At 51.9% G+C, this 22604-nt stretch overlaps 1 protein-coding gene across 1 annotated transcript in view; it reads left to right on the top strand.

Annotated features, from left to right (window-relative positions):
- Positions 1-234: 234 nt before the first annotated feature.
- SYNE3 (spectrin repeat containing nuclear envelope family member 3) overlaps positions 235-22604 on the top strand; it is a 104387-nt gene continuing 82017 nt past the window's right edge. Inside the window, exon 1 of the mRNA XM_004376786.3 lies at positions 235-304. The gene's annotated coding sequence lies outside the window, so the exon portion shown is untranslated. The remainder of the gene's footprint in view (positions 305-22604) is intronic.

Genomic DNA, 22604 nt, shown 5'->3' with positions numbered 1-22604 from the left:
CCGGGGCCGCGACGGGGAGCGGGGAAAAGCGTCCTTGGTCCCTTGCGCCCGGCTGCCAGCGGAGCTGGGGATAGCACGGGAGCCCGCGCCGAGCGCGCGCGGGGCCGGGCGCGCCCCTCTCCCGCCTGGCCGGGGTGGCGGGCTCCCGAGCTGCCCGCCAGGGCCGGGGTAGTGGCCCGCGGGTGGGGCGGCGCGGTGTCAGGCCCGCCCCGGCCCCGCCCCGGAGCCGCCCGGGACGCAGCGGAGGGACGAGGGAGGCTAGGCCAAGCTGCCAGCGGCGCCTGCTCTCCACGCTCCGGGCCGGGTAAGTGCGCCGGGCGCGGTGCTGGGCCAGGACCAGAGGGTCGACTTCAGCCCCCGGCCAGGCCTAAGGTGTCCTCAGGGATCAGGGTCGACGAGCGCCTACGGGACCCGGGAGGCGCGCCCGGCGCGTGGGCGGGGGGCTCGGCGTGACAGCTGCGGGCAGGCGCGTATTTTTAGTTTAAATACAACCGTTCCCCGCCGGCTGCAGAATCCGCAAGCCTTTCCTCTCCAAGCCCTGGAGGTTCGTCCTCCAGGTAAAGCCCCGAGCTCGAGGAAGCGCGTCCCAGGCTGCTGGGCGCCTCCTGCAGTCTTTGCTCTGCCTTGCCTTGGGGGCGAGGTACCTGTCACCCAGGCTGGCGAGCACCGGGTGTCCCCGGGCCTCAGCAGGTCACGGGGCGGAACCCCCTCCCGGCAACCACGAGATCTGTAGTGTCTGAGAGCTGAGAGCCTGTCGGGAGGGGAAGTCCCACTGGCCGGCTCAGTGTAGTTTAGACACCTCCTGTCGCTGCAGCCTTGGGCAAGTCACGCACCTTCTCTGGGCCTGCCCCATGTCCCTAAGGGAGGGGGTAGTGCGAGAGCTCTGCAGGGCCCAGGGAGCCTCAGGCGGTTGCTGACTCCCCTTGAAGTATTCAGATCTTGACCCCAAACAACAGACAGAGTGGAGGTGCCACACTGCCGTGGCGCAGTGGCCCACACAGCCCAACTGTCCCCTGCTTCAAAACTCTAAGCCGGGAGTCCAGCCTGGGATGGGGTGATAATGACTATTAACATTTTGTCATCTTGCCCTGAAGCTTTGCCCAGGGCTTCCCTGGGGCCTCTCTCCAGGCTTCTGATCACCTCTCTCAGCCCTGAAGGGTTAACCACCTGGTGGCATGAGCAGGGGAACCCTGGCATGGGGGGGGGGAATGGCCCACCCCCGGGAGTGAGGGCAGGAAGGCACAGTGGGGAAAAGTGACTGTCCCTCCAGAAAAAGAAGCATGTCACAAAATCGCTGCCCTTCTGAGCTGGGCAGGACAGCCTCCTTCAACCACCAAAAGAAGAGGAAACAGGCCCAGAGAGGGGAGTGGTTTGCCCAGAGCTGCACAGCAAGCAGTGAGCTGCACAGCCGGGAACAGACCCGGGTCTCTGGAAGGACCCAGCCCATCTCCTGCACAGCTGGGGCAGCCAGCACCCACAGGGGTGGGGCAGGGAGGGGCAGCGGTGTCCACGTGCAGTTGGGCTGTTTCCTGTAACTGTCCCCAGCAGAGCTTCCTGACACGTGTGGTCTGCACATTCCTCGGGTGGAACAACACTGGGCCAGCCGCCCTGCAGCTGTGCCAAGCCTGCTGGCCTGGGGCGTCGGTTTTCAGTGGAGAGGCCCCTTTGGGGGCAGCTGGAGGGGCACATGGGCGGGAAGTCTTGTTTCTGGAACTCGCATCTTGCCAAGGGTCCTGAGGAGAAAGAAGCCGGGGGATTTGCTGGTGGCACAGAGGGCAGTGGTGAGAATCCAGGCTCAGGTCTCTGCCCTGGTGCAGCCTGGCCCCTGGCCCCTGTGGGCACCCTTCAGGGTGAGTGTGGGCTGCTTCCGCCTCGATAGAAACCAGCCTCCAGCTGGTGCTTTGCATGTTCTCTGGCAGCTGCGGGCTGTCCCTGCCTGGGCGGCCCCTCCGGCCTCCTGACCCGGAGCCTGGAGCCTGGGGCAAGGGCCGCTGGGGGATCCTGGGTTGTCTGCCGGGGCAGCCTCCCTTCTAGATGGGTGCAGCACAGCCTCCAAGCTCCCTGGAGTCTCCGGGAGCTCAGGGTGGCAGCACGGCATCCAAGTGGCCCAACTCTTATGAACGAGGGTAACTGAGGCAGACTCCAGGATTCCAGCTTTGCGGTGGCCCTTTCCAAGCTGTGTGACCTTGGGAAAGTCGCTTCACCTTCCAGAGCGTCAGTATCTTTCCCCGTGAAAGGGGACAGCAATAGTACCGTATCGTGTGGGTACCGTGAGCACTAAAAGAGCTGTTTCCACATAAAGTGCCTCACGTGGCACCAGACACAGCATGCGCCGGCTGCCGTCACTGTTTGGGGTGGAGGGGTCTGGATCAGACGCCTGGGTGCCCCCTCGGCTCTGCTCCTTGCATCTCTGCCTTGATTTCCCCATGTTTGTCAAATGGTGGGTGGTCCTGTATCATCTCCCTCAGGGCCCTTCCAGCCCGGAAGGCTGGTCCGCAACCCCAGGGAGAGAGCTGTGAGGGGGGCTGCAAGGGGACTCGCTGTGTCTGTGGAGTCTTACAAAGCACCTCCTGTCTCTCACCTCCTGTGAACCTCACAGTAGGCAGTGCAGCCCTCACGAGCTCCATTTACAGATGAGGAAACCAAGATTTAGAGGCCAGAAATGAGGGAGTCAGGATTTGAACTCCGGGCTTTTGACTGGATGCTCTTCGTTACACACAGTACATGGGTATGTTATACATTAGTTATTGGGAAACGGGCACTGCGGGATCCTGGTCATCATTAAAAGTTGTTAGAACTTGCTGCAAAAAAATAGGTTCTGAACCTTTTTTTTTTCCCCTGTCACCAATAAAAGTAGCCCAACTGGGCCATCAAGAGAGGAATCTGGAAGGAGCAGAGGGAAGTATTTCCTGACCCTCCCCACCATGCTCAACCCTCCTCCCACTCACGAGAGATCTTTGCTTCAGGACTCAGTAAAGATGCCCCCTCAGGAGTATGTTCCTGGGGGTAAGCAGGGAGGAAGCCCTGGGGGACAAGTCCTGGAAGCTGCAGCCTCCATTGTGTTCTCTCTCTAAGAGATGAGGACACCTCCCTTGTGGGCTGCTGTGAGGATGAACGAGATAACTGGGGACAGCCCTGAGCAGAATGCCAGCATGGGGGGTGGGCACTTCAGAAATAGGAGTTATTGTTATTTTCATTGTTACAGGCAGTCCCCAGGTTACGAACAAGTTCCGTCTCTAAGTCTGTCTTTAAGTCGAATTTGTACATAAGTCGGAATAGTTAGGTACGGTTCATATCTCACATCAGTTAGTCAGATGTTTGTCTCAGTATATAGTGTTACCTTTCTATACATAAAATCATTAAAGCAACATTTCCGGATACACTGAAACGTCTTTAACATAATACAGTAATAATAATAATGATGTTCGGATGTGCGTCACAAAGTAGCGCCCATTTGTTGTTATGAACCATGTATGCACCTCGAATTTTTAATATAATAGGCTTTATATAGAAAACCCATTGCCATCAAGTTGATTCCAACTCCTAGAGACCCTCTAGGACAGAGTAGAACTGCCTCATAGGGTTTCCAAGGAGCAGCTGGTGGATTCGAACTGCTGACTTTTTGGTTAGTAGCTGTAGCTCTTAACCACTTCACCACGAGGGTTCTTTCTCAGTCTCTCTCTCTCTCTATATATCCTATTTGTAAATGATGTATATATATATATATATATGTACATGCAGTTAAGCACTCAGCTATTAGCTGAAAGGTCAGCAGTTCAGACCTACCCAGAGACACCACAGAAGACAGGCCTGATGATCTGATTCTGAAAGGTCACAGCCTTGGAAACCCTACGGAGCAGTTCTACTCTGCACGCATGGGGTTGCCATGAGTCAGAATAGGCTTGATGACAACTAACTACAGCGACTATATATATATATATATGTATATGCACCATATAACATCCGTTCAGGCAACGTCCAACTACATATACGTCCATGGTCCCATAAAGTTATAATAGAGTTCAGAAATCCCAGTCAGAGAACAGGACGTAGCAGATGTACCCTGCCATAGCAAATGCAGCAGCTTCCGGAGGGCAACATGTATATCTCATGTCTCTTGCACACAAAGCGATTTTGCTGCCAGGCGTATAATGGTACATTAAATTGTAGAGGCAGGTCATTTGCCCCAGCAGATAATATGGCGTTTGCACAATGTTAAAATCACATAGCGTCCTGTTTCACAGAACGTATCACGGACGTTAAGTGACGCGTGACAGTATACACGCACACACGCACATATACCATTGTATGTATCAAATCTTCCAATAATACAAATAAGCATTGAAAAGAGAATAGGGAACATTTTCAGAACACTCTCTTAGAAAATCAGACCAGATACTTCCCTCGGATTCAGATGTTAGTCTAGCTGGATTTAAAAAATAAAATCCAAATCCCATCGTATGACTCACGACTTCTCCTTATACTGGAGAAATCATCTCCCACTTCCGAAATCATACAATAAGATGTTAATGCTCTGTGATCTCATATTATCAATGAGAAGCAGAGCTTCAGGAGTTTTTAAAGCCCTCCTTAATGATTTATGCTTCTGAATCATAAAACCCTAAAATGCTTGAGCTGGGAGGAACCGAAGGTCACCTGGAGCAATTTGCCAGTTTTATAGCCTAGGGACGCCCCCTGGCCAAGGTCAACTTTGGGCATGTACACGGGGAAGACAGTTTGCCCTGGCTGCCACACCAGTGTCCCTGCCAGGCACGGCCCCCGCCTCAGGACAGTCAGTGAGACTGGTGCTGTTCCCGAGATTAAACTTTTGAAAAGTCAGAAAAGAGGGACAACATTTGATGATCACACACTTCAGCCCTTGTGTAAACAGAAACGTCATCAAAGGAAAGATATAAACAATGCGTAGAATCTCCTTTCGCGCTAGACATCCCCTAGAGAGCTGGCTTCCTCCTGCTGCTCTTTCAGGACACGCCTGGTGAAAAACCAAAGCTGCTCGCCGATGAGTCCACTCAGACTCGTGGTGACCCAACAGTGGCCGTGATCTTTACAGAAGCAGATGGCCAGACCTTTCTTCCGCAGTGCGGCTGGGTGGGTTCAGATCACCAATCTTTAGGTTAGTAGCTGAGCACGAGCCGTTTGCACCACGTATTTAAGCCTTGCGCTATGGGAAGGTCTCCCCACCCCCATGAGATGGAAGATGGAGGTGCACAGGGCTGAGACTGGCCCCAGGACACCGGCAGGGCTGGGATCTGGGCCCAGGTCTCCACTGCCCAGGCGAGCACCACGCTGGGACATGCCAGCTGCCCCCATGCCGCCGGGCAGCAGGAAAACCAGCAGCAGCAGTCCTTGGGCGCCTGTCCCTTCAAGCCCTGTTGGGCATGAGAGGCACCTCTGTGGCGGGAAGGCCCAAAGAGCACCTTTGATTTGGGCAGAGAGAAGGTGGCCAGGAATTGAAGCGAGTGTCCGGAGAGCATCAGGACTGAGAATGGGTGGGTCCCCATGAGTCTGGGCACACCACTGCCCATGCCACAAACGGAGCAAGCTTGGGTGTAAGGAGAAAAGCGTGGCAATTAGAACCACCAGCGTTCAGATCCCTCTGCGCCTGACAGCTGGGAGAGAACAGTGCCCAATTATCCAGGACAGGGACATTCCCCGTAGCCCACCCAGGAGGGCTGGACGCCTGAAGTTTCAGCGTCTAAGGAATGAAGAATATGTTCACTACACACTGAGAAAAAGTTGCTCATCTTTTCAGCTCTCCCTCTAGATGAAACCCCCGCCCTGTCACTTACCTGCCGTGTGATTTTGGGCAAGGCGTTTAACCTCTCTCAACCTATTTCCCAAACTGAAAAACAGGGATAACCATACCCAGGGCATTAAATGGTTTTGCCGATAACTATATCAGGCATGGAGTCCCTGGGTGATGCCAACGGTTAAGCACTCAGCTGCTAGTGGAAAGGTTGGAGGTTCAAGTCCACCCAGAGGCACCTCGGAAGAAAGGCTTGGCATCTATTTCTGAAAAATCAGCCACTGAAAACCCTCTGGAGCACAGCTCTACCCTGACACACATGGGGTCGTCATGAGTCGGAATCGACTCAATGGCAACTGGTTTGGTTTTCTGGGTTTCGGCAATGAGAGAGAACTTGACATGTGTCAGGCGGCTTTAAGAAACTAGGAACCCAAGTGTCTTAGTCATCTAGTGCTCCTATAAACAGAAATACCACAAGTGGATGGCTTTAACAAAAAGAAATTTATTTCCTCACAGTTAAAGTAAGCTAAAAGTCCAAATTCAGGGCGTCAGCTCCAGGGGAAGGCTTTCTCTCTCTCGGCCTTCTTCTCTTCGGTGTTGCCCCGGACTAGGAGCCTCTCTGCGCAGGGACCCCGGTCCAAAGGATGCGCTCTGCTCCCGGCACTGCTTTCTTGATGGTACGGGGTCCCCAACTCTCTGCCTTCTTCCCTTTCCTTTTTATCTCTTGAGAGATAAAAGGTGGTGCAGGCCACACCCCAGGGAAACTCCCTTTACATTGGCTGTGACCTGAGTAGGGGTGATGTTACAATCCCACCCTAATCCTCTTTCACATAAAACTACAATCACAAAATGGAGGCCAACCACACAATTCTGGGAATCATGGCCCAGCCAAATTGATACACACGTTTTTTGGGGGACATAATTCAAACCATGACACCAAGCCCTTAATGTCTGTGGCCAGAGGGGTTTGTGTGTGTGTGTTCCAGAAGTGTTCAGAAGTGACAGCTGCAGTGAAGGCTAAGAAAATCCCCAAACCAGCCAGAGCCTTAGAGATGATCTCGTCTGGTCCTCTGGTTTGACAAATGGGGAAACTAAGGCTTAGCAAGCAGAAATGACTAATCCTGCCAACACCTACTAGATGTCACCTCCTCGTGGAAGCCTTCCTCAGCCACCTCCAACAGGGCTGGGGATGTCTCTTTTCACGTTCCCATTGCACTTTGCACGTGATATTTAATTATCTGTTTTAGTACCTGAGCCCTCACTAGACCATGACCTCCTTGAGGGCAAGAGTACAGGGTTTCACCCTCACAGCCAGGCTCCCAGCCCAGAGCCTGGCACTGACGGGATTTGAGACCGTGTCTCCTGCCCAGTGCTCTTTTCCCATAAGAGTCTGCTTTGTTGGCATTCACGGTGCCACACGATTTGGGATAGTCGCTTGATGAAAGTGGAAATGTTCGTCTTCAGGGCTCCGCCCAAGCTGTCATCAGCCAGGCATGGATGGAATAAGGCGGGGCCCTGTGGTCTGTTTCACTCCAATTAAACTGAAAACTTTATTTGACACCTGCGAAGGGCTGAGCGCCTCCCAAATGACATTTGTTGAAATAGTGCAACAGGCTGACTCACTGGGGTGGCCTCTTCCTTGTTTTCCCAGACAGCTTGGCTCTTCTAGAATGGTGGGAGGAACCCAGGGTTCTGTAGAAGCCCTTGGCCTTCACCTGGGCCAGGCTCGGTTTCTGCTCCTTAAAATGGGAGGTTGAAATTAGACAATCTCTCGGGTGCCCTGAAGTCTAGATGGTCTCTCATCAAAGAGCCCCCCACCCATCCCAGGAGGGGCTAGATCCTTAACCTGGTGACTCCCCACTTAACCTTCCATGGCTCCCCATTGCTCTGAGGATTAAGTCCCAAATCTCCAGCTTACTCGGCTGGCAGTCTGTGTTTTCTTCATGCTGGACTACCTCCGGCCTCATTGCTTGCCATCCAGCCAAAAGCCCCAATTTTTTAAGACCAGCCTTGGGTCCTCAACCCTCCCTCAACTTCTGCTCAAGTTGTCGCCTCTGCCCAATGGCCCTTCTGCTCCTCCTGCTAACACCTACTAGATGTCACTCCTCGTGGAAGCCTTCCTCAGCCACCTCCAGCCGGGCTGGGGATGTCTCTTTTCACATTCCTGTTGCACTTTGCGCGTGATATTTAATTATCTGTTTTTGTACTTGAGTCCTCACTAGACTGTGACCTCCTTGAGGGCAAGAGTACAGGGGTTTCACCCTCACAGCCAGGCTCCCAGCCCAGAGCCTCGCACTGATGAGGTCTTCGCAGAGAATATATATATATATATATATTTAATGTAATTAAAAGGCTTTAAACTTTAAACAAGGATTTTAGAAATTTCAGGGGAACTGGTGCTCACACACCCCGCATGGACTGGGCAGGGCCGATGGCAGTATTTCCAGGACACAGAGGAGAAAGGTGAGCCCTAGAGTCGGGACCCGAGGCTGGGATACCTGTCTTCTCCCTTCAGGGCCCTGGGGGGCTGTCCTCTTGGAACACGCACCATTTTCCTGGGCTCTCCGGGCCCTGCCTGGCACCTGGGGCAGCTCTCCTGGCCGCTCTGGAGCTCATGTCTGACGGTTGTCCTCTCTCCTGAACACCCCACGCTGTTCCTGTTTGCACCTTCCTTCTTGCCCTTCGTTCAGACTAAAAAATGCATCTCCCAGACCCGCCTGCAGCTGCCTCTTAGTCACAGCCTGAGCACACAGGAGAGCCTGTCCCCGCCACCCCACCGCCCTGCCTCTGTCCTGTCACGCTATCATTGTCTGTGTAGCACTTATCACTCCCAGACTTATTGTCGTTATTTGTTTGTAGTGAGATTATACTCTATCTCCACTGCTGCCATTGAGTCGGCCCCGCTCATGGCGCCCCCGTGCACAATGGAACCAAACTGTCCAGTCCTATGTCATCCCCACGATCGGTTGTAGATCGAACTATTGTGATCCATAGGGTTTTCATTGGCTGATTTTTGGAAGTAGATCACCAGGCCTTTCTTCCTAGTCTGTTTTAGTCTAGAAGCTCGGCTGAAACCTATTCAGCATCATGGCAACATGCAAGCATCCCCCTAGAGATGGGTGGTGGCCGTGCATGAGGTGCATGGGCCAGGAATCCACTGCGGGTCTGCCGCATAGAAGGAGAGAATTCTGCCACTGACCCACCATTGTCCCCCATCTCCTCTACAAGGTCGTAGACTCCATGAGGGCAGGGATTTCTTTTTGTCCATGGAGTCTAGCTGTCTTCGTTTCCTAGCGCTGCTGGAACAAAAATACCGCAAGTGGGGGGCTTCAAAGAACAGAATCTATTGTCTCGCAGTTCTAGAGGCTGGAAGTCTGAAATTCGGGTTGTTGGTAGGACTGTGCTCTCTGTTTTGGCTCTGGGGGAGGTCCTTCCTGGTCTCATTCGGCTTCTGTAGCTTTGGGTGTCTCTTGGCGTTCCTTGACTTGTAGATGGATCCTCACGTGGTGTCTTCCCTCTGTCTGTTGTCCCCTTTATAAGACACCACTCAGAAGAGATTAGGGTTAGGACTTAGCCTACTCTGGTGTGACTCCATTAACATAACAAAAGAAAACCCTTACTTCCAAACAGTGTCATGTCCACAGGTGTGGGCAGGTTAGGACTTCAAGATATCTTTTTGGGGAACACAATTAAATCCCCAACACTAGCCGCAGTAGCTGCTCAGTAAATGTTGATGACTGAATGAATGCGTAAACTAAGGGGCAGACTGGAAGCCATCTAAGACCCCTTGCGGGGTTCATCACAGTCGCCCATCTTCAGCACTTCCTGGATGCCAGCATTGTTCTGCTCTCTGTGCGCTTCTTATACCCTCACAACAACGGATGAGGTGTGCTCTGATAATATTTCCTTGTTACAGAACGGTTATGTGACCTGCCCTCTGCTAATTAGCAGTGGAGTTGGGTACTGAACCCAGGTTATCTGATTCTGCAGTGGGCAGGAGTGGTGAGTCAGACCTAGGACTCAGGCCTCCTAACTCAGGCTTCTAGTTCTTCCTCAGTGACCCCTATGACTCACTGCCAGTCGATTCCTCAAAGGAAATCCTTACTGTGTAGCCAGTGTCCCATGGGCCCTAGAATGGCTAAGGTTTTCCAGAGCCAGGTCCACTGGCAGTGCCCACCCTCTCCCCCAATCACACCCTTCTCCCAGGGTTCCAGAGAGCTCAGCCTGTGGCTTGTTCACTAGCTGTCCACAACTCAGTGATCACAAGCTGGTGGTTGTAGGCTGGACGTGAGCCCGCTGGGGTTGCCAGTTTCAACCCTGTCACTTTTCCAGGACAAGGCAGTAGGGAGCCTGGATTGCAAAATTTGGCTGTTTATCTGTTTGCTGATTTCAAACCCAACTTTTAGAAAATAGAATTCCAAAACTCCATCTGTTGTTGGCAGCCCTCGTCCCCCGCTTCCTTCTGGGTAAAACCGCCAAATGCGTAGGGAGGCGGGTTTGGCCAGGGCGCTCCTTGGTGCAGGCTGGTGCAGGGGCCCCTAAGTTCCTGTATTTGTCCCCTGCAGGAAGCAGGGGTTGGTCATGCAGCTCTTAGCTGGAGCTGACTTTGATTTGGGAGCCACAGAGGCATGTGTTTGCGGCTGGCTCTCGGCCCTTCGGCCTACAACCTGTGCCTTGGGTACCTGCATTCCTTCAAAGCACCAGCAGTGATGGAGGTGGACACCGGGGTGGGAAGATGCCACAGGCCCGTCCCTGCCCTGTGGGAGGCGGTCTGGGGGGTGAGGTGGATTCTTTAAACAGATAGTTCCATCTGGGGCAGGTCACTGGGTGGCACAAACAGTTTGCACTTGACTGCTAACTGAAAGGTTGGCAGCTGAAACTCACCCAGCAGCACCATGGAAGAAAGGCCTGGCAATCTGGTTCTGTAAAGGTCGCAGCCAGGAAAACTCTACGGAGCAGTTTGGCTCTGTAATGTGTGGGGTCACCGTGAGTCAGAATCAACTCCATGGCAACTAACAGCAGCTAATGTAAAGGTTGGCAGTTCAAAGCCACCCACCCAGTGGTGCCGTAGATGAAGAACCTAGTGATCTGCTTCCATAAAGATTCCAGCCAAGAAAACCCCAGGGGAGCAGTTCTACTCTGTAACACATGGGGTCGAAGGAATTGACGTGATGGCAATGGGTTTGCTGTTGATTTGGTTTCTTATCCGGGTCCCAGGGCTCCGAGAGAGGGAAGCATAGGGGCTGGCGGGGTCTTTTCATTCTGTCTGATGTGCACAGTCTTTCTGGGCCTCAACTGGCTTCTCTGGGAAGTGGGGACAAGTGCTACACTCTTTGTCTGACATCATGAACTGCAAGTCTCCGCACAGAGCCAAGGGGTCATTAGTGTTGTTAGTTTACCCAGCAGGGAAGGTGTCCCCAGCACCACCTGTCTTCTGTGCAAGGGACAGTTAGACCTCCTACTTGGGCCGAGCTTCTCGATGCTCCCCGGCGCAAAGTCTGGGACTGGCAGCTTGGAATGGTGGAATCAGACCTGTATTGGCACCTGGGCACTGCCACCTGTGGGGTGAACTGGGCCACATCACATAACTTCTAGGCACTTTGGCTGGTCACGCCCTCAAGTCAGATGTGATAGCGACGTAGATGGAGCTCTGGGCACACAGTGGTTCCCTAACGGCAGCTCCTGTCACTTTGCTCTCTAGCCTCTCCAAGGGTTCCCCCTTTTCTGCAGGTGCTCCCTAGCTGGGGAGGTGACTGGGGTGACAATGTGGGTTAATTGGAAGGTTGCTCAGCCTTCCACCTGCTTCTGCCTCCAGCCCTCTGTGACTTGAACTCGGCACAGATGCTGGTGAATCAGCCCTTGGCTCAGGTGTTCTGGCAGGTCTAGGGAGGCTGATGGCTGGAGTCAACACAGCCATTCTTGGGCGCCATGGCAAGACAGCATCCCACTTTGCCAGCACATACCAGTTGCTGTCGAGTTGATCCTGACTCATGGTGACCCCTAGGGCGTATAGGGTGCAAGCCACATACTGTGATCACTCATTTCCTCCCCCAGGCTCCTAGCATCTCTAGCAGCCGAAGCAATGCTTTGCTTTGATGGAATTAACTATGGAAAAACAAAGTCAACGTCACCACACCGGCGCCGTAGTCTTCTTCCCAACCCCCAGCCTTGGGTCCACCTCAATACAGTGTAGAGGCTTAAACTAGGTCTGATCGCCAGCGTTTGGACGGCAGCTGCGAGTAATTGACCGGGTGAATTTGGCGGCACAGGCTCCGGACGGAGTGCCAGTCTGTCCCGCTCCGCTTCTTCCTCACCATCTTAATTCTTTCTTTTCTTTTAACCCTGGATTATACAATGTTCTCATAACCACCTGGGCCCCACCCTAAACACTTAAGCCCCCACCTCCACCCCCAGATCTTAAACTCTCTGGACGTGGGTCCATGTCTGTGCTTTTTAAAATCCCCTCGGGTGATTTGATGCACAGGACAGTTGAGAACCACTGGATTTTGTCAAGGAGAAAGTCGCACCGTGGCGCTAATATGCTTTTAACAGCTCTCTTAAGAGGTGCCCATCTCTCTCTCTAACGAAGTAGCAACAGTGTCCAGACAGAGTTAAGCAAACATCATCTACATTCATTATAAGGAGCCTGCGTGGTACAGGTGGTTTGCTGTTGATGTACAGGTTGCGGTTCTGTGGAAGAAAGACCTGGCGATCTGCTTCTGTAAAGATTCTAGCCATGAAAACTGTATGGAGCAGTTCTACTCTGTAAGGCATGGGGTCGCCATGAGTCAGAATTGACTCGACGGCAGTGGTTTTTTTAACTGATTATACTGCTTATGATGTTCTAGTTACGGCAATTAATCCTGATGCTAGTTTACTATTTAAGGTAAAGATGAAAAGTTTTCTTTTACAATAAATTTAAGTTTAAAATCCATTGCCGTCCAGTTGATTCCGACTCATAGCGATGCTCTGGACAGAGCAGAACTGCCCCATAGGGTTTCCAAGAAGCGGCTGGTGGATTCAAACTACCGACCTTTTGGTTAGCAGCTGTAGTTCTTAACCACTGCACAACCAGGCCTCCAAATTTAATTTTAAAACCCGTTGCTGTTGAGTCGATTCTGACTTACAGCAACCATATGAAAGTTTAAGTTTAGACAGGTCAAATTTAAAGAAAAATAATGAAACAATAGTAACAGCGCAGGTGTCTGCAGATGTGGCCAAAATCACGAATGTTAGGTACAAACGGCCACACTAGATGATTTCTGAAGGCCCCTCGAGGCCCAGCACCCTGCGGGATCCAAGGGGAGCCCACCGTGGGCTGCCTCACACGATCTCCAAATATCCCAGGACCCTGTGCCCCAGCCGCCAGCTCCGGGACCAGGGAGAGCCAGAGTTGGGGTGGTATGTGCTTAACACCAGAGCTTCCCACCCACGACAGCCGAGCTGGATTCTCTAGGAAACTGTCTTGCCCTCTCCCCACCTTCCCCAGATCGGCACAGGGGTGGCGGGAGTTGCTCCCTGACTGTCCTTGACTCGGGGGCTATGCCCTGGAGCCAGGCCTCTGCTGTGTGACTCAGCGAGTGCAGCATTAGCCGACCACAGAGCACACAGGGCTGGCACCCTCTCTGCACCTGGCAAAGGGGCCACAGAGGGCAGGGGGAGCCCGGGGCCCAGGGCAGGGTGAACACTGCCCGCCACAGAACTGTGCCCTGCCCAGGGCCTTGACCTCTCAGATGGAGAAGGCCCCGACTTCCACCCCCAGGGCCTGAACTCTCCAGAAGGGAAGCAGAAGCAGAGCTCCAGGCGAACAGACTCTGCCCGGCCGGGCCAGCCTTTCCTGCTTGTGTCTGGTGGCACCTACCTATTATTTGGGGGGCTGGCTGGGGGTGCCTCCCTTTGTGAGTAAGTGTGCTAGGCTCCTGTTGTCTTTTAACTGGAGTGAGTCAAACCTTAGACCTGCGATCCTGACCTGGGCGGGGTGGAGCCCAGTCCTCAGGATCCAGCCACGCTCAGACACTATCTTGGAAGGCACGGGTAGGGGGCCTCTGGCAGAACATCCCTGACAGTGCGGGGAAGACCTTGGCTTAACAGCAAATGCCCCTATGGTCTCTAAGCAAGGGAAATTCCGAGGGAAAACCCTGAAGACACAGCTCTCAGCATTTGGAAAGCTTTTCCTGATGCCATTCTGGATATCAGGGGATTGTGTCACTGTTTGCTGAAAAGATTCGTATAGAATCTTCTAGGCTCCCAGACCTGGAAGAAGGCTATGTTGATAGGCAGGGAGTGAGGTGAGGTATTTTATTTATTTATTTATTTTTATTGCACTTCAGGTGAAGGCTTACAGAACAAATAGTTTCTTATGAAACAGAAGTACACATGTTGTTTTATGACATTGGTTAACAACCCCACAACATATCAACCCTCTAACTTCTCAACCTCTTTTTTTTTTTTTGTGAAAATACACATAGCCAAAGATACACCATTTCAAAAATATCTACATGCACAGTTCAGTGACATTGACTACGCTCTTCGAATTGTGCTGCTATTCTCACTTAAGATGAAGGCTTACAGAACAAAATAGTTTCTCATTTAACAGTTACTACAAATGTTGCCCTATGACAATAGTTAACAATCTCACAACACATCAACGATATCCTTACTCAACCTTGGGTTCCCTATCACGAGCTTCCTTGTCCCCTTCTGCCTTCTGGCCCTTGTCACTGGACTCCTGTACCTTGTTAGTCTCATTTGGTTTTACGGGGCTGTCCACCCCCAGGCTGAACAGTGAACCTCGGAGGTAACTTCACCACTGAGCTAAAAGGGTGTCTAGGGGCATACTCTAGAGGTTTCTCCAGTCTCCTTTAGGCCGGTAAATCTGGTCTTTTTTTTGTGAGTTAGAATTATGCTCTACATCCTTCTCCAGCTCTGTCCAGAACCCTCTGTTGTGCTCCTGGTCAGAGCAGTCAGTGGTGGTAGCCGGGCACCATCTAGCTGTACTGGACTCAGTCTGGTGGAGGCCTTGGTAGCTGTGGAGAATTAGTCCTTTGGACTAATCTTTTCCTTGTATCCTGTTCTCTTCATTCTCCCTTGCTCCCGAAGGGATGAGACCAGTGGCGTATCTTAGATGGCCGCTCACAGGCTTTTAAGACCCCAGACACTACTCACCAAGGCAGAATGTAGAGCATTGTCTTTATAAGCTGTGTCATGCCAATTGAGGTGAGATATTTTCCTTGGGCTGATAGATAACATTGCCCCCAAGACTTCTAGAACAGGTGTGGGCAAACTTTTTCTCTAAAGGGCCAGATAGTAAATATTCTTGGTTCTGCAGCCCACATGGTTTCTGTTGCAAATACTCAGCTCTACTTTTGTATCATGAAAGCAGCCCTACAAAAAAAAAACCAAACCCACTGCCGACAAGTTGATTCCGACTCATAGCAACCCTGTAGGACAGAGTAGAACTGCCCCACAGGGTTTCCAAGGCTATAATCATTATGGAAGCAGACTGCCACATCTTTCTCCTGCAGAGGCTGCTGGGTTTTAACCACCAACCTTTCGGTTAGCAGCCGACTGAGCGCTTAAACACTGCACCACCAGGGCTCCTCAAATCAGCCCTTGACTGCATGTAAATGAATGGACATGGCTGTGTTCCAATGAAACTTTGGAACAGTTCTGAAACAGATTTTTAATCTTATATCTGCTGGCTAAAATGGAACCTAGTGTTAATTAGTTCATCCATTCAGCAAACATTACTAGTCTAGTGATTGAGAGTGGAGGAAACTAGTTAGAAAATGTGTCACATACTGGCTGTGGGACCGTGGGCAGGTGGTCTAGCCTCTCTGAGCCTTGGTTCTTCTCATCTGTAAAGAGGCAAAATAGTAGGACCAACCCTATAAATGAAATGATCCGTGCGAGACTCTTGGCACAGTACCTGGCACATAGTACCGTCTCAACAAACGTTAGCTCTTATTCTCTCGTGCCTATGAAGAATTCCAGAGAGGTGTACAAGGGTGGGTAGGAATGCTTTATCCCTTTACCCAACAACCCTGCAAAGTACGTCCTACTTGACACTTTACAGACAAGGAGGCCCAGAGATGTTAAGGAGCTTGTCCGAGGCCATAAGCTAAGGATAAATGGTGGCGCTAGAAGTCTGCGTGACTCGGAAGACTAAGCTCTTCCCACGGGATGCCCTTGCAGGGGACCAGAGTGGGGATTAAATCTAGTTTATCTGGGTGCTTACTGATGGGATTAATTTAATCGGAGTCTTTCTGGGGCTGTAGTAACTCCCCCTTGCTGTGTCTCAAATTTTGGGGAGACCAGCATCATTTGAGGGACCTCACCAACCTCCTGCAGCTTGGAGGGATGCTCTGGACTGAGGGTTTTGTGTTAATGTTTTAGGGGGAACCTCGCTGCTCTGCAGAGAGCTCTGGCTTAGAACAGGCATCTGGGGAGACATTAAACTTTTCTGGGTCCCCTTGGGAGAAGACTTCTGAGTCCCTGCAGGGCTCACAGGAAGGCTCTAGAAGACAGAATTCGAGGTAGCGCCTTTGAACAATGGAACCGCTAGAGTCTTGCCAAAAAACGCGGGAGGTGAGTGCCTGACCAGTGTTATGCCTCGGTTTCCCCTTCTGTAGAAGGGGGCTGGCAATGTCATCATTTGTTGCCTGTCGGTTCAGTTCAGCACGCGTTTGTCAAGTGCCTGCAGTGGGCCTCGCTGAGTGCACAGAGGCAGGCTCGGGGTGAGGGGGGCAGCCTGTCCTTGGGTGGGGAGGCCTCGGAGATAAAGCTGACACAGGGACGCAGTGGAGGGATCCGAGAGCACAGGCAGCTGCTGTTACAGCGGGAAGATGGTGGCCCAGCCGCAGTTTCTGCACCCCTTGCCCTCACTGAAGTCTATTAATAAGAGAAGGGGGGCTCGTAGATGGCGGGCTGTTCAGTGTGCTGTCCTGTCTGTACCAGGAGCAGTCTCCCCTTGCTAGTCAAGGAACTGCCCAGGCGGTGGCTAGTTTTGAAAACCCAGGCTGCAGGAAACCCAGCTCCTGCCCTGCATGGCTGAGGGGCTGGGTAGGGAAGGGCAGGTGTCAGGATTGGGGCCTTTTTTTTTTTCTTTTTAATTGTACTTTAGATGAAGGTTTACAGAGCAAACTAGTTTCTCAGTAAACAATACACATATTGTTTTGTGACATTGGTTGCCAACCCCACGACTTGTTAACACTCTTCCCTTCTTGACCTTGGGTTCCCCATTATCAGCTTTCCTGTTCCTCCACCCCCACCCCGCCCCTACGCCCACCCCACCCCCAACCTTCTCATCCTTGCGCCTTTAGTCTCGTTTTGTTTTATGGGCCTGTCTAATCTTTGGCTGAAGGGTGAAGCTCAGGAGCGAATTCATTACTGAGCTATAAGGGTGTCTGGAGGCCATACTCCTGGGATTTCTCAAGTCTCTGTCAGACCAGTAAGTCTAGTCTTTTTTTTTTTTTTTTTTTTTTTTTTTTTTTTTTTGTGAGTTAGACTTTTGTTCTACATTTTTCTCCAGCTCTGTCTGGCGCCCTCTATTGTGATCCCTGTCAGAGCAGTCGGTGGTGGTAGCCGGGCACCATCTAGTTGTGCTGGACTCTGTCTGGTGGAGGCTGTGAGAGTTGTGGTCCGTTAGTCTTATGGACTAATCTTTCCCCTGTGTCTTTGGTTTTCTTCATTCTCAGTGGAGACGTTTTAGGAGGGGACTTGGCTGGAAATGAAGGTGACTGACCCATCCCTCTTTGCCTGAAACTGAGGACTTTCCTGGGATGTGGGAAAACTCAGGAACCAACCAGTTGCCATCAGGTCCTTTCCGATGCCTGGAGACTCCGTGTGTGTCAGAGTAGGGCTGTGCTCCATAGGGTTTTCAGTGACTGTTTGGAAATAGATCACCAGGCCTTTCTTCTGAGGCACCTCTGAGTGGACTTGAACTTCCAGCGTAGGGGTTAGTAGCTGAGTGCGTTAACTGTTTGCACTACCCAGGGACTTCAGACCCAGGAAAGTCCGGGGCAAATCGAGATGAGCTGCTCGCCCTGAGTCAGTCCAAGTAACGCCACCCTGATGGTGAAGTTGGGCAATTGGCTCACTGGTGGGCAGTGTAAGGAGCTGCCTCTCCCGTGAGCCTCAGTTCTCCCTCAGACACTCCATTGCCCCTCGTCTGTGCTCCCAGGGCCCCTGTGCATGAAAAGTCACTGCCTTGCTGTCCCCCAGAATCTGTGAGCAGCCCGAAGGCAGAAAGCACGCTTATCCCCAGGGCCTGAGCACAGAGTGTCTAGTTAACGCTGATGAAGGGGTGCGGGAGGGGTGGGGGCTCCACCTTCATCTCCTTCAAGCTGGGAATACATTATGTAGATGCTAACTCGTGCTTTGCACATGCTGTTCCCTCTCCTGGCATGCCCTTCCCTGCCTTGGCCGCCTCCTCTTCTGCTCCTTTAAGACTCAGCTCAAGCGTAGCCTCCTCTGTGACTGACTCCTTGACTTTCCCTTCCCCTGAGCAGAGTTCTCTTCCTCCCCCGCCCGCTCTGAACTGAACCTCACTCAACTCCCTAATTGGAATGATTTTCCAGGGGGTAGGGGGATTATTTGTTTTTGTGTCTTTCTCCCTCGGACCCTGAGAGCCCCTCAAAGGCGAGCCCCTGGTTTAGTATTTTCTCTGCTGTCCTTGGCACCTGGAGGCCTGTACAGTTTTTAGTATGGAAAATTTGCAACCTATAAAGAAGTAAAAATCGACAGGTTGGTATACCAAACCCCCAGCTTCAATAATTATGAATTTGTGGCCAATCTTGTTTCATCCATCCCCTCACTCACATCCTCCTTGCTAGTAGTCTTTTGTGGCAAATCTCAGATACATTGTTTCATCTGTGACTATTTCAGTATGTACCTCTAAAGGGTAAGAGCTCTTTTATTGAAAATCTCCATACTGCCACTATCAGAGCAAAAAAAAAAAAAAAAAATCCTGTACAGTTTCTTGAAGAAATGAATGAGGCTGAACACAAGAGTGGAGATTCACGCATTTATTTACTCGCCAACTCTTCACTGAGGGCCACTGTGTGCCAGGCACTGCTATAGGCAGTGGGACTGGAGCAATAGACTGGCGTCTATTGTTTTGTTTGTTCTAATGGAACTAACTTACATTCTAGAAGGATCTAGAATCATCTAGATTCAATAACAAGCGAATGAATAAACAAGAACATATCAGAGGCCATGTGTGCTCTGGAGAAAATATAACGGGGCGTCACCTGGTCCTTGCCAGTTGCCCGCAGGCTGGGTGGGGGCTCCCATTCTGAGGAGGGGACATGGCTTGGCACGGCATGTGTGGCCTCCTTCCTGGGGAGGCAGAAAGAATGCACCTTGCCCTGGGTGGTGACAGTCCTACTGTTTGTGTGATCAACTTGGGGACAGTGGCATTTGCGTTTTGTGCAAAGCATGGGGCCCATCAGGCTCTTCGAGGACACCCATTAAGACGAGCATTGTCTGCAGAGGGTGAAAACACATTAGAAAGTCAGATGTGTTCTGTGCCTGGGGTGGGAGCCGAGTGTGTGTGGCCCTGCCCCCTGGCTGGAGAACAAAGAGCTGGGCTCACGTGCTGACTGTCCTTCCTGCAGCCATGGGAGACCTTGCCGTGGTGGCATGGGGGGACTGTAGCCCTGCTGAGGGGCTGCTGGGGAGAACCTGGAGCCCAGAGTCCCCCAGTGTTGTCATCGTTCACTGCTGTTGAGTCGGCCGCCGACTCATGGCAACCCCACGCACAGTGGACGGAAGCACTGCCCAGTCCTGTGCCATCCCCGGGATCGGTTGTGGATTGGACCTCCCCCAGCGTGGAAGGGATTGAAACTCCCTCCCAGCCTCAGCGCAGAGTGTGGTCAGGGAGAGGACCGAGGGGGATAATGAGAGTGAGAGGTGCTTGCTCAGCTTTCAGGCACTGGACCCAACAGTGGGCTATTGTCCTTGCGTCTGACGGGGAGCTCAGTCTCAGACACAGGCCCCTCCAGGAGGATGAGACGCAGCCCGCTCCGGCAGAGAAGGGCAGGGCTAGAGCAGGCTGCCACGAGCACCCCAGGGGTGGCTTCTCGCTGCTGCCTGGGCGTGGTGTCCCCTGGTGCTGAGGTCCAGGGGGTCTACCAGGGACTCGCTCGCTCCTGCTGGTAACACCCTCACATGTGACCCGCAGAGAGCAGAGAAACAAAAGTCCGTCCCAGGCCCGTGCGCTTGGCTTCACATGCCTCCTCGTAAAGCTGGTGTCTGGAAGCCCTGGCAGGCACAGGCATGCACTAATTATAATCTTCACAGCCTGTTAACAATTGACCTTGGACTCCAGGGAGGTGAAGGCTGGGAAGGGGAGTCTCCGGGTGCTCTGAGACTTGCAGATAGAAGACAGGAGTTAGCGATACAGAGGAAAGGCTCTTCTAGCTAGGTCAGTGGACATGACCTTGTAGCGGCAGGATGGGGAGGATTTTAAACTTCTTGGGTTTGCAGACTTCTTGAGTAGAACAAAGACAACAGGCTTACTTGCTGTGCGACCTTGGGCAGGTTACTTTACGACTGTGAACCTTGATTTCTTTGTCTATAAAAAGAAGATACTCATTCTCACTTAACAGTGGGTGGGAGGCCTCTGCAAGCACAGGGTCTGACACCTGGTAGGGACTTAGCAATATTAGTTCTCAGCCCTTTACCCCTGAAAAAATCAGGGAAGGCTTCCTGGAGGCAGTGATGCCAGAGCTAATGGATGAATGTAGCCAGGCATAGAGGGGCATTTTGGGCAGAGAGACCAGCATGGTCAAAGGCACTGCGGGGAGAAGCCGTGTGGTATGCAGAGGGAGCCATAGGTAGCTCTTGCTGCATGGGGAGGAGGTGGGAAGAAGTGGGAGGTGAGGCTGCAGAGATGGATGGAGAAGGGCCTCCGCTGTCCTGCTGAGCATCCTGGGGGCTGTGGAACACCAGAGGGTTTAAGTCAGAAATGCCCTTGACCCTAAAGCCCTTAAATGCCCCCTTCTGCCAAGAAGAGAGGACTCCAGGCCCTCCGCCCCTGCAAGTCTGGCAGATTTCCTGGGAAGTGAATTGAGGCACCCTCATGCCAAGCCTCCAGAGCTGGGCACAGATTTGGCCTGCGGGCTGAGGGTCCAGGCCTCATAGGGCCCTGCTCTCCCTGGGGATCAGTGAGTACGGCCTCAAGAACTTACTCACCCTGAGAACTCCTGTAATCCCATTGCTGTCAAGTCGATTCTGACTCATAGGGATCTGCAGAACAGAGTAGAACTTCCCCGTAGGGTTTCCAAGGCTGTAATCTTTCCGGAGGCAGACTGCCACATCTTTCTCCCTTGGAGAAGCTGGTGAGTGTGAACCACTGAGCTTTCGGTTAGCAGCCAAGCGCTTAACCACTGCACCACCAGGGCTCCTTCCGAGAACTCCCAGGTGGGCCAAACCCTGCTTTTCCTTGGGCGGTGCCCCACCGCTGGGGGCATTAAAAATGAGGTTCGGCTGGTTCTTTGTCTTTTTATAAACCAAACCTGAAAGCCACAGGAGGATAGTTTTATTAGCTGGAAGGTACAGAGTGGTGGACTTTATAGTCTGCTTTGTTCCTGGCTCTGCCATAGACGCGGTGACAGCAAGATGGAGGCAGTGGCTTTGTACTGAGGGCCTACTGTGCCCCAGGCTCTTTGCGTGCTTGTAGGTGCCAGTTGACAAGCGAGGCAGCTGAGGCACAGAGAGGCTAATAAACTTGCCTGAGGTCACACAGCTAGTCAGTGGTGAAGCCAGTATTCTGTCCCAGACTGTCCGTGCTTCAGTCTCTTCTCCACTTTTCTTTATACCATAGTGTGAATGCCGGGCCTAATACTCATTTTTAACTTATTCTGAAAATCAGATGTAACTGTGAAATCTTTTCATTTGTTACTAGAATTCATTTAACTTTTGTGTCCTTTTTTTGTAAGTTTTTTTTTTTAAGCTGTGAATGCCATCTTAAGGAAATGCAACTTTTAAAAAGGCACTGAATTCTAGCAGTCTCCGTGAGCTCTTTACTTTTTTCTCTGTTCCCTTTCAGTCTTTATCTTCTTTTTTGGTGCAGTTTTTGCATAATTTGGGCAGCAGGGGTTGGTAAACATCAGCCCACTGGCCAGATGCCACCTGTTTTTGTAAAGTTTTCTTGGAACGCAGCCACGTCCACCCGTGTCTCTACCATCCATGGTTGCTTTCCCACCACCGTGTGAGACTTGAGTAGTTCCAGTCGTGCTGTTCGGCTCGCAGAGCCTAAACTGTTTACCATCTGGTGCTTTCCAGAGAAAGTCTGCCGGCCCCTGCTCTAGAAACTCTAGAGCGTGTAGAGTTTTGCGGCGTGTGCTTTTTCTTTTCTGCCACAGGATTGTTAGGGCATTAATCATCACATTTCTCATTGAAAATGGCCCAGAAAATTCCACGGAGTGGATGTCACCAACCTTCCTCAACCAGTCCCTTTTTATTGGACCATTATATTGGGTGTGTTTGGTTTCCTCAGTAGAACTGTCACATTTTGCAAATTTATCATTTATAAAGACAAAATTCAAGCCTTAAGTTAAAATATTGAAGGATTCCATGGGCAAAATGTTGAATGATGCAGGAAGCATCAAAAGAAGATGGAAGGAGGGGCTTGTTTACTAACTAGATAGTAGATAAGAATGATCTCAGGTGAAGGGGAGGACAGCACACACTACAGGGGAAGTCAGCACAACTGGACTAAACCAAAGCTAAGAAGCTTCTTGAATACAATTAAACGCTTTGAGGGACAGAGTAGCAGGGGTAGGAGTCTGGGGATCACGCTTTCAGGGGACATCTAGGTCAATTGGCATAACAA

The sequence above is a fragment of the Trichechus manatus genome, unplaced genomic scaffold (genome assembly GCF_000243295.1).
Source record: "Trichechus manatus latirostris isolate Lorelei unplaced genomic scaffold, TriManLat1.0 scaffold00045, whole genome shotgun sequence".
Classification (NCBI taxonomy): Eukaryota; Metazoa; Chordata; class Mammalia; order Sirenia; family Trichechidae; genus Trichechus; species Trichechus manatus.
The sequence above is the reverse complement of the archived record's forward strand: the minus strand, read 5'-3'. Positions and strand labels throughout refer to the sequence as shown.